General features: G+C 38.7%; 1 pseudogene; it reads right to left on the minus strand.

The window, feature by feature from the left end:
* Positions 1–1,349: 1,349 nt before the first annotated feature.
* Positions 1,350–1,781, minus strand: LOC128115960 (40S ribosomal protein S23-like; annotated as a pseudogene).
* Between the last annotated feature and the right edge of the window lie 10,965 nt (positions 1,782–12,746).

The following is a 12,746-nucleotide window of genomic DNA, read 5'->3' on the forward strand; positions in this document are numbered from 1 at the left end:
TTAAGTGGATGGTAAAGAGATGAAGTAATGATACCTCATAACCATGAAACCTATATTGAATTCTCTTATATATAAGAACACTCAGAGAAAACCATCATGAGCTAAGGAAGCTCACATAGCTTTTCAGATGAGGATACACAGGTCAATGTGAGGATGGATCTAGGAAACTGTCATTACAATGTAGGAAAGCTTCTGCCAATTGGAAATTACGAAACTGCTGTGTAAGTACTATCCTCCCAAGGATAGTTGAGTTTGGGCTGCTTGCATACCTTGTGCACTGTTCTTAGAATGAAAGGGTTCATTTTTTTTTCATCGTAAGGTTTGGAGATTCTGATTATGCCCAGATTAAAAAAAAAATTTTAATTCTTCATTGTAACTAGTTAAATAGTTGCCTTGTTAGAACAGAAGGTGAACTAATGAAGAGCTGAGCAGACAGAAGAAAATGTTTTGATAAACACCATCCCTCATTCCAACAACCATGTATGCAGACCACAATCATTACTATAAGAAACCTTTGTAGAAGTTCATATTAACCATATTAGAAAAAATTAACTTCATTTGAATGAGATATACACAACAGTCTTTCCTCCTTTGTTTTCTTTCTCCCAGTTAACTGCAAAGAGTGGACATCCCATAAGTCCATAAGTGGAAACATTTGTTCAATATTAAGGCTGTCAATTTTGTTTTTAAGGAGACCTTTTAGGAAACATTTTAGAGTTATATTATGTGGACAAATGTTTTGCCTACATGTATATATGTGCCCTGGATGCATGCCTGGTACACACAGAACCAGAACTGGAGTTAAAGATGGCTGTGAGCCACACTGTGGTTGCTGGGATTTGAACCTGGGTCCTCTGCAAGAGCAACAAGTGCTCTCAACCACTGAACCATTGCTCAAGACCCACGATTGTGGTGGTATTTTACTTGTACTGAAATGTGATTTTAATTGTATGTTAATAAATAAAGTTGCCTGGGGGTCAGAGCTATTAGAGCCATAGCAAGTGCATGGCGGCGGTGGCGCACACCTTTAAGGACCTGGAGGGCGGTACATTCAGGCAGTGATGAGGCAGTCACATGTTTGGGTTTACAACCAATGAGAAGGCAGAACAGCTAGAGTATATAAAGACATACACACAGGAAGTAGGCCCCCTTTTCGGAGAGCTCTCTTGGCTGAAGAGGATCCCTGAATCAGGAAGGGTGAGGCTCTTAGCTCTGACCTCTTGGCTTTCTCTCTCTGAATCTTCTCTGTGTTTCTTATTTAATAAGACCGTTGGTTACATCTACACACGATTATAAATTCATTTTTTTCAGAATATGAAATTTTTTTACTGTGTTTCCATTGTCAAAATTTATGATCTTGGTCTTTGCTTCTTGCCTTTGGAAAGGGCCAAAAGGAACACATTGGCAACTTTAACAACCTTATAGCAGACTCCAGGAATACAACCTACAACATGACCTTTTTGACCAAATCCAGCAACCAGAACATCATCATTTTCCTCAGTGAAGTTCAAGCAGCCATCATTGGGCATGAAAGCCGTGATCTTCTTGCCACTCTTGATGAGCTGCACCCTGACACACTTCCTGACAGCAGGATTTGGGTGTTTGGCTTCAACCCATTCTTTTCCCAGCACAATTCCCTTTGCATGAGAGGCACCTCCAAACAGATTGGCCCTCAGGGCTGTGCCCAAGTGGGCTTTCTTGAATTGTTTATCATGCCACTTCTGGTCCCTTCAGTGACTGTGGAGCTTCCTGGAAGTAAGGAGACGATGACAATTGCCCATCTTGCCGGTGCCACGAGCCCGAGAGAAAGCCTATTATACATCCTTTTTTATTATTAAATTTTTTGTTTATTTTACATACCAACCACAGTTTCCCCTCCCTCCTCTCCTCCTGTTCCCTCCCCTACCTCCTTCCTACCCCCTCCATCCACTCCTCAGAAAGGGTAAGGCCTCCCATGGGAGTCAACAAAGCATGGCATATCAAGTTGAAGCAGGACCAAACTTCCCCCCCCCCCCCCCTGCATTAAGGCTGAGCGAGGCACCCTATCATAAGGAATAGGTTCCAAAAAGCCAGTTCATGAGCTAGGGACAGCTCCTGGTCCCACTGCTAGGGCCCCACAAACAGACCAAGCTACACAACTGTCACCCACATACAGAGGGGCTAGATCGGTCCCATGCAGTTGATCTAGAGTTCAGAAGCTCCCACAAGCTCGGATGAGCTGTCTCTGTAGTTTTCCTGTCATGGTCTTGACATCACTTGATCATATAATCCCTCCTCCCTCTCTTCAACTGGAGTCCAGAAGCTCAGCTCAGCACTTGACTGTGGATCTCTGTATCTGCTTCCATCTGTTGCTGGATGTAGGTTCTATGATGACAATTAGAGTAGTCACCAATCTGATTACAAGAGAAGGCCAGTTCAGGCACTCTCTCCACTATTACTAGGAGTCTTAGCAGTGGTCATTCTTGTGGATTCCTGGGAATTTCCCTGGCACCCACGTTTCTCCCTAACCCCATAATGGCCCCCTCTGTCAAGATAACTCTTTCATTTCTCTCCCTCTCCATTCCTCCCCCAACTCCACCATCCCAATCCCTTATGTTACCATTCCTCCATCCCCTCCCCTCTACCCCCATCTGCCCGTTTACCCATGAGATCTCAACTATTTCCCCTTCCCAGGGTGATCCATGTGTCCCTCTTATGATCCACCTTTGTTACCTATTGTCTCTGGGGCTCTGGATTATACCTTGGGTATCCTTTGCTTTACATCTAATATCCATGTACAAGTGAGTACATACCTTGTTTGTCTTTCTGGATCTGGGTTACCTCACTCAGGATGATATTATCTAGTTCCATCCACTTGTCTGCAAATTTCATGATATCATCATTTTTTTTTACCGCTGAGTAATATTCCATTGTGTATATGTACCACATTTTACTTATCCATTCTTCAGTTGAGGGGCAACTAGGTTGTTACCAGGTTCTGGCTATTATGAACAATGCTGCTATGAACATAGTTAAGCATGTGTCCTTGTGGTATGATTGAGCATCATTTGGGTATATGCCCAAGAGTGGTATAGCTGGGTCTTAAGGTAGATCTCATTCCCAATTTTCTGAGAAACTGCTATACTGATTTCCAAAGTGGCTGTACAAGTTTGCATTCCCACCAGCAGTGGAGGAGTGTTCCCCCTTTCTCCACATCCTCTCCATCATAAGCTGTCATCGTTGTTTTTTATCTTAGCCATTCTGACAGGTGTTAGATGGTATCTCAGAGTCATTTTGCTTTGCATTTCCCTCATGACTAAGGATGTTGAACAATTCTTTAAATGTCTTTTGACCATTTGAGATTCTACAGTTGAGCATTCTATTTAGATCTGTACCCCATTTTTTAATTAGATTGTTTGGCATTTTGATGTCTAGTTTCTTGAGTTCTTTATATATTTTGGAGATCAACCCTCTGTCAAATGTGGGGTTGGTGAAGATCTTTTCCAATTCTGTGGGCTGCCATTCTGTCTTATTTACCACGTCCTTTGCCTTACAGAAGCTTTGCAGTTTCAGAAGGTCCCATTTATTAATTGTCAATCTCAGTGTATGTGCTACTGGTGTTATATTCAGGAAGTAGTCCTGTAGCTAGAGTTTTTCTGCCTGGCCCACAGTCAGGGCAAATCTCTCTCACCCGCCAGTCCCAAGCCGCTCAAACCCGATCAAGTAAACACAGAGACTTATTTTGGTTACAAACTGTATGGCCATGGCAGGCTTCTTGCTAACTGTTCTTACAGCTTAAATTAATCCATTTCTATTAATCTATACCTTGCCACGTGGCTTGTGGCTTACCGGTACTTTACATCTTCTTTGTCCTGATCGCGGCTGGCAGTGTCTCCCTCCCCAGCTTCCTGTTCTCTCAATTTTCCTCTCTGTTAGTCCCGCCTATACTTCCTGCCTGGCCACTGCCAATCAGTGATTTATTCATTGACCAATCAGCAACACATTTGACATACAGACCATCCCACAGCATAGTCCCCTGTGTCAATGCATTGAAGGCTACTTCCCACTTTCTCTTCTATCAGGTTCAGTGTGACTGGATTTATGTTGTGGTCTTTGATCCAATTGGACTTAGGCTTTGTGTGGGGCAATGGATATGGATCTATTTGCATTCTTCTACATGTCATCATCCAGCTATACCAGCACCATTTGTTGAAGATGCTTTCTTTCTTCCATTGTACAGTTTTGGCTTCTTTGTCAAAAATCAGATGTTCATAGGTGTGTGGATTTATATCAGGGTCTTTGATTTGATTCCATTGATCCGTGTCTGTTTTTATGCCAATACCAAGCTGTTTTTATTACAATAGCTCTAAAGTAGAGCTTGAGGTCAGGGATGGTGATGCCTGCGGGAGTTGCTTTATTGTAAAAGATTATTTTAGCTATCCTGTTTGTTTGTTTTGTTCTTTTTCCATATAAAGTTGAGTATTGTTCTTTCGAGGTCTGTGAAGAATTGTGTTAAGATTTTGATGGAGATTGCATAGAATCTTTACATTGATTTTGGTAAGATTGCCATTTTTCTATGTTAATCCTACCTATCCAAGAGCATGGGAGATCTTTCCATTTTCTGATATCTTCTTCAATATCTTTCTTCAAAAACATAAAGTTCTTGTCATACAGGTCTTTCACTTATTTGGTTAGAGATACCCCAAGGTATTTTATGTTATTTGTAGCTATTGTAAAGAGTGCTATTTCTCTGATTTCTCTCTCTGCCCATTTATCATTTGTATATAAGAAAGCTATTGATTTTTTTATGTAATCTTATATCCTGCCACATTATTGAAGGTGTTTATCAGCTGTATGAGTTCCCTGATAGAATTTTTGGGGTCACTTATGTACACAATCAAATCATCTGCAAATAGCAAAAGTTTGACTTCTTCCTTTCCAGTTTGGAGCCCCTTTATCTCCTTTTTGTTGTCTTATTGCTCTAGCTAGAACTTCAAGTACTATATTGAATAAATATGGGGAGAGCAGACAGTCTTGTCTTGTTCTTAATTTTAGTGGAATCGCTTTGAGTTTCTTGCCATTTAGTTTGATGTTGTCTGTTGGCTTGCTGTATATTGCCTTTATTATGTTTAGAAATGTTCCTTGTATTCCTGATCTCTCCAAGACCTTTATCATGAAGGGGTTTTGGAGCATCTAATGAGATGATCATGTGGTTTTTTTCTTTCAATTTGTTTATATGGTGGATTACATTGACCGATTTTCATATGTTGAACCACACCAACATCTCTCGGATGAAACCTACTTGATCATGGTGGATAATTTCTTTATGTGTTCTTGGATTCAGTTTGCCAGTATTTTACTGAGCATTTTTGCGTCAGTATTCATGAGGGAGATTGGTCTGTAATTCTCTTTCTTTGTTGAATTTTTGTGTGGTTTGGGTATCAGGGTAACTGTAGCCTCATAAAAAGAGTTTTCAATGTTCCTTCTATTTCTATTGTGTGGAGCAATTTGAGGAGTACTGGTATCAGTGCTTCTGTGAAATTCTGACAGAATTTTGTGCTGAAATCATCTGACCCTGGGCTTTTTTTGGTTGACAGACTTTTAATGACTGTTTCTATTTCCTTAGGGGCTATAGGTCTATTTAAATTGCTTATTTGGTCTTGATTTAATTTTGGTATGTGGTACTATCCAGAAAATTGTTTATTTCTTTTATATTTTCCAATTTTGTGTAGTACAGGTTTTGAAGTATGACATAATGATAATCTGGATTTCCTCAGTGTCTGTTACGTCTCCCTTTTCATTTATGATTTTATTAATTTGGATATTCTCTCTCTGCCTTTTCGTTAATTTGGATAAGGGTTTGTGTATCTTGTTGTTTTCCTCAAAGAATTAACTCTTTGTTTCATCAATTCTTTGTATTGTTCTTTTGTTTCAATTTTACTGATTTCAGCCCTCTGTTTGATTATTTCCTGTCATCTCCTCCTCCTGCGTAAGTTTGCTTCTTTTTGTTCTAGAGCTTTCAGGTATACTGTTAAGTCACGAGTGTGAGATTTCTCGAACTTCTTTATGTAGGCATTTAGTGTTATGAACTTTCCTCTTAGCACTGCTTTCATAGTGTCCCATAAGTTTGAGTATGTTGTAATTGATTTTCACTGAATTGTAGGAAGTCTTTAATTTCTTTCTTATTTCTTCCTTCACCAAGTGGTGATTTGTTGAGCATTATTCAGTTCCCATGTGTTTGTAGGCTTTCTTTAATTTGTGTTGTTGTTGAATTCTAACATTAAGCCATGGTGATCCAGTAAGATACAAGGGATTATTCCAATTTTTTGTATCTGTTGAGATTTGCTTTGTGTCCAAGCATGTGATCTATTTTAGAGAAGGTTCCATGAGGTGCTGAGAAGAAGGTATAGTCTTTTGTGTTTGGGTGGAATGTTCTATAGATGTCTGTTAAGTCCATTTGAGTCATAACATCTGTTAGTTCCCCTTTTTCTCTGTTAAGTTTGTGTCTGGCAGATCGGTCCGTTGGTGAGAGCTGGGTGTTAAAGTTTCGCACTATTAATGTGTGGGATTTGATGTGGGATTTAAGCCTTAGTAATGTTTCTTTTACAAATGTGGGTGCCCTTGTATATGGGGCATAAGTGTTCAGAATTGAGACTTCATCTTGATGGGTTTGGGTGGCAGACTGGGTCTTGTAGGTTACACAGTCCAGTGGGTGGCAGCAGTGGTGGAGCGGCCTGCCTGCAGGACTCTTGCCTGTTTGCTGGCTCCAGTTATAAATGCTTAAACCACTCAAAGAGTATCTAAATTTTCAAAACTCACTCTTACATTTGAATTATGGTTTTTCATAACTATACTGAAATATATGTGATCTATAAATATTTGGGCAAACACCAATATTTTAAAAGAATCTTAATGTATACAGAAAAGACATCTCTATTTTTTATGTGGCTATGAACAAAGTAACAGAATTTTTGGACACTCCAAGAAGAAATATCATTTAATATTTACTCAGGCAAAGAAAAATTATATGTCATGAACTGGGGTTTATACTATTATGTATGCTGGAAAATTATTTTATTGTTTTTTGGATACCAACCTTTTGTGATAGGCTTATTACAAGTCACCTCTGTGTAAATGAAAGAAAAGATATTTAAACACATAGAAATAAATGTGCATGATTCACCAGCACAGCTAACTCGAGATTTTCCAGCTTCATAACCACAACTGATAGGAAGATTTATCGCCACAGCTGCCTGCGTTCAACTTCTTTCCCTTCGAGTTGAAGGAATCAAATTTCTTTCTGGAGATTAGTCATTTGTGGGGGTGTTGCCAACTGCAAAATATTTGTTATGAATGAGGTGCACTTCTCTGGTGCTGTCCTCCAGCCCCAAATCAGTGAGTAATTTTCATCTCTTTGTGTGTCTTTCTCGCCTACCATCAGGAACAAATTTAATGACTTAGGCAGTCAAACTTTCTTTAGTTGTTACTCAAACCTAAAACTTCAGATTGTACTGTTTCTGGAACATGATAAACTCACAGAGAAAGGTAAGACAAAATGACATTTGGACACATGTTTACAAGAATGAGATTTAAGCTGAAGAAAAGCCATACATAGGGACTGAAAGCAGAAAGGGAATGAAAGCATCTTGGGTGACTAGGAATGTGCCAGGTGCTCTCTTGAACACCTTCCCAAACAAATTGAACATTTAAATAATTAACAAATAATGTCACAAGATGTCAACATGGTTTCTTTCTTATGGACTGTTTTGTGGAAATTATATCATTCTCAGAAGAGTCCTATCAGGGGTTAAGTCATATTTTCATTTTGCATAAGAAACTAGCAACTTTTTCAAAATTACACAATTTATTAGTGGCTGAAAGCATTTGTGCTTAGATATAGCTGGCTCCCTAGCTTGCTCTCTGTTTTTCAATGTTCTGCCTTGGCTATGAAGAATTACCCAATTATATACAGTGATAATGTAACTACACATTTTGAGAAAATCAATGTTGCACCTACATAAGAAAATCATAAAGCCAAAAGAGACTTCCATTGGTCATTTCTTTCATGTAAAATGAATGCTGCCTTTTCTTTTTTAACACCTTTGTAAATATGCATTTAAAATTTACCGTGTAGCTAATCACAATTTCTGGCAACCATTGTCTCATTTTTCCATTGTTTAAACCGTATGGTGACAGTAGGAGGAAAGATATTATGTTCTGTTCTATGTTCAACTCAAGATAAATACTAAAATATATGAACAAAGAATGAGATTTCAATGCATCCACCAATTGTTTCATTTATATTAGGTCACTTAGGGTAGTATTGTTTTGTATTTGAAGTAAACAGTTGCTTTACCTACTTATTTTGTAATTTATAATTATAGGCTGAAACGGCATATAGGAACAATAATAGCAAAATGGTGAAGTAGTAGAGAAGTTCCCAGCATTAAAAGGGATACTAGAGTTTAAGTGTTAAGGTTTTTTAAATTTTGTGAATCAACTTAAGTACAGCTAGCAAGTACATTTTTGGAGGAGGCATAGTATATTTGGCTCTGTATTAAATATAAAGTCAATCGTCTAGCTAAGCCCATTTAGGAGAGTAATTATTGTTCAAATCAATACTAATGATTGCCTAACTTGTTCATATATAAGTGCCTTTATTTGGTCTCTAACAGGGCAAAAACTTAATCAGTTATTCATAGTCATTTAAGTTTTTATAAGACAAAAAAAGCAAAGAGAAGATATATTTCCACCACTGAACACTTGAACAGCTGAGCCTAACCCAGTAAACAAATGACACAAAATAATTAGAGCTCCAGAACATGAATTTCAACAACTTATTGAGATGCCATTCTCCATCCCCCTATAGATCACATTCTCTTTTGTCTCCTTTCCACAGCACTTGAGTAAATGGGAAGTTTAGAAGGAGACAATGCCTCTTAGGTGAATGAATTCATTTCCCCAACAATCTTGAATTAAAGCTGTCTTTGTGACTGCTGTTTTTTCTACCTGGTCACAATAGTTAGGCAACAGCCTTATTGTTATTGCAATGAGATGGATTCTTCACTTCACAGGCTCATGCATTTTTTTTTCTCAGTAATCTAGCCTTCCTTGAGCTTTGCTGAAACTACTGTGTACTGATCCGATGCTTCAGGGACTTTCCCATTGTCACCCCTAACAGATGCTATGCCCAGATGACCACATCCCTCTTTCTAAGGATGAATGTCTCCTCCTTGCAGTTGTGGCTTATAGCAGATCTCCAGTCCTCCATGTTACACCCTCATTGTGAATAATCACATCTTCATGTACTGTGGCCTTGGGAACCTGGACCAGTGCCTTCTTAGTAGCAATCACTGAATTCCTGCCTGTCTCTGTGGAAATGATGTTATAGTCATCTTACCCATGAATTAGAGGCCATGCTTGTCAGTTCAGCTACCACTGTCAGTGTGATTCTAGGTCTTCTTCTCAGCATGTTCACCTTGTCTCAACCCATCACCATCATTGTGCTTCCTCATTGTGGTTTCCATATGCTGAAGATCTGCTGTGTGGAGGCCAGGCTCAAGCTTTCTCCACCTGTGAAAACCACCCACCTCTTGTCACCCAGTCATATGGACTAGAAACCTCGGTCAATTTTAGTATATTTGCTGCTGAAGCGACCACGAAACCTCGGTCAAAAGCATCTCAGAAAAGAAGATTTCTCAATGTTATGGATTACTTACTCCCATGTTAAATCCTCCAACTTACACCCCAAAAGATAAGCATGGTAAAAATGTACTTAAGCAGTTAGGCAATATTAAATGAAAAGAATCCTAATTGTTCTTTTCTAACTTCTCCAGAGACCAGAAAAAAAAAAAACTTAACACATTATTTCAATGTATTGCTTAAAGATTTATGTTTATTTTATGTATATAAATGGTTCACTTGCATATATGTATATATACTAAATACATGTCATGCCGTCAGAGGCCAAAAAAGGGAGTCACATGGCCTGAACCAGGACGTGCAAGTGTTTGTGATTTACCATGTGGGTTCTAGGAACTGAATCCAGGTCCTCCACAACAGCAGCAAGTGCTTTGATTCACTGAGCTATCATCCATCCCCTCAATGTATTTTTATGTAAATATCATGAAAACTCTTAGTGAACATTCACTTTAGGGTTACCACTAGGCATTCAGTAACAGGTTGACCACAGATATTAATGTTGTTTTAAGCCACATTATGATCTAAAGCCATAAGTGTGACCAAAACAGTTCACAAAGAGAATAATAGGAGTAAGTTTATGAAAGTGGCCACCATATCCACATTCATAGTAGACCATCAGAAAGAACTTGTTTCTTTTTGTGTCTTTAAAGATTGCATTACTCTGATTCTTGACATTTGAATATTTTAAGACTTTCTCAGTGACTTTAAATGTTCCTTCAGATAAATTTTTAATTTAGTGTAGGAGAATTTCCAATATAATATAATATATTTTAAACCAACCCATCCCCAAATCCCTCCCCACTTATACCCCTGTACCACCATTAGTTTTCACTCCCAACTTCATGTACTCTTTTTTAAGCCCTCCGAATCTACTTAATGCTGCCAGGACGGATGTTTTTCTGAAATATAAGCCATAGGATTTTTAAGGAATGATGTTTTTTGTAATCAGACATCTTTGAACTTGCCACACCAGATAGATATAAAAGATGGTGGCTATACACAATAGCATTTGTCCTTGTACAACATTTTCTACACATCTGCTCCAATTTGAACCTAAAGGAGAAATAGTCACTGAATTCTCATCTTCAGGTGATAATATCTAATATCAAGAAGTATCTATTGTATGTAAAGCAATTTATCTTTTCAGAAGTGGTTTTAAATAAATTACTATAGCATATACTAGAATTTCTTATCTTAAGGTAGTTTACATATTGTAAATATTAATGAATGTCTCACAACTAACGCTGTTTTGACAAATATTAAATTTCTGTCTTGTCAATTTCTTATAAAAATATCTAAACTGAAAATGCTATTCTTTTGCCTTCTTCTGTTTCTCTGCTTTCTCTTCCATGATATGCCTTAGCAGCCCTCTGGCCATTTCAGCTCCCATTTCTCATACACATTTATGAGTTTTAGCATTTCTGATCTTCCCAAGAGTCCTCATGGCCAAGACTACAATTATTTTTCTCCTTTTTAAAAACATTTAATAAAATGCAATATGCATGTTCAATTGTTGACAAGCAACATTTATTAAACACTTTCTATCACGATAACTTGAAGCTTTTCTCATCTTAACTTTGAACAACTAACTCCGGCGTTCTTCTGTCATAGCAAAAGGTAGATGGCTCTTGTTTCTAAAACTTCTCTTCCTCCCACAGCATTTTCTTGGGGAGGTGGCTCTTTGGTCTCAACATTTCTATCTTAGCGTTGTACTTTCCAAAAGTTGATGACTACTGAGACTAAGATAGCAAAGCCACAAAAAGTCATGGGCACCTAAAATCCTAGTACTCGAAAGTCTGACATAGAGGAATTATGAATTGAAGTCCAGTTTGGGATGTGCAGCTATGTCAGGTTTAGCCTCAGCTACATGACAAGAATCTGTCTCAAGAAACCAAGAGCAATGGGTGTAGTTAGGTTGTAAAATGCTTACCTCAAATAAGTACTTTTGGCACTGTCTTGGGCAAGTGGGGTGTGACATCTGTTCTCTGAGTATTTGATGCCCAAAGATGATGAGGTGAAATCACTAGAAAGCAATCCATTGATCTAACCAGGTTCTCTTTTATTATGCATTTTCCTTTGGACCATTTCTTTATCAAGAAAATTTTTTCATTCATTTTATACACCAATCAAAGATCCCCCTCTTCCCTCCTCCTGCCCCCCAGCCTTCCCCCAAAACCCACCCCCACTCCCCCCCACAAGAAGGCAAGGCCTCCCATGGGGAGGTACATCCAGTAGAGGCAGGTCCAAGCCCTTGCCCCTGCCTCAAGGCTGCATGAAGTATCCCATCATAGGTAGTTAGCTCCAAAAAGCCCCCTTATGCACCAGGCATAGATTCTGATTCTACCACCAGCCCCCCCCCCCAAGCAGATCAAGCTACACAATTGTCTCTCCATACAGAGGGCCTAGTCCAGCCCCATGCAGGCTCCACAGCCATTGATTCAACTTTCATGAGTTCCCACTAATTTGGTTTGGTCATCTCTGCAGGTTTCCCCATCATGATCCTGATATACTTGCTCATAGAATCCCTCTTCTCTCTCCTTGACTGGATTCTTGGAGCTCTGCCTGGTGTTTGGCTGTGGATCTCTGCATCTGCCTCCATCAATCATTGGAGAAAAGTTCTGTGATAAGAGTTAAGGCATTCACCGATCTGATCACTGGGCCAAGCCAGTTCAATTCAGGCACCCTGTCCCCTATTTCCAGTAGTTGGACCAGTTTTTTTACAGATACTAAGTGGTCAGTAAAATGTCCCTGACACTTTTAAATCATACATTGTTGGAAGCACCCCATATTTTTAAAAAACCAGGCTATTGGATGGTGGATAGTGAAATCCGAAGAGTTGCATTCAAATTCATGCACTGCATTTATTTGGTATGGCAGCTTAAACAAATTAGTTAATTTTTCTGTGTGGTGCTTTCCTCACTAGTAAAATGAAGACAACAAGGTACTTATCTTATGGTAGTGCTGTTCTGATTAAATTGACAGTCATATGAATTGGTTTTCATAGTTCTGACACATAGTAAACTTTAATCAATATTAAGTACTATTGCTATTTTTCTGAAAGCTTC

This window comes from Peromyscus californicus, unplaced genomic scaffold, assembly GCF_007827085.1.
Source record: "Peromyscus californicus insignis strain IS unplaced genomic scaffold, ASM782708v3 Scaffold_10__1_contigs__length_136768540, whole genome shotgun sequence".
Classification (NCBI taxonomy): Eukaryota; Metazoa; Chordata; class Mammalia; order Rodentia; family Cricetidae; genus Peromyscus; species Peromyscus californicus.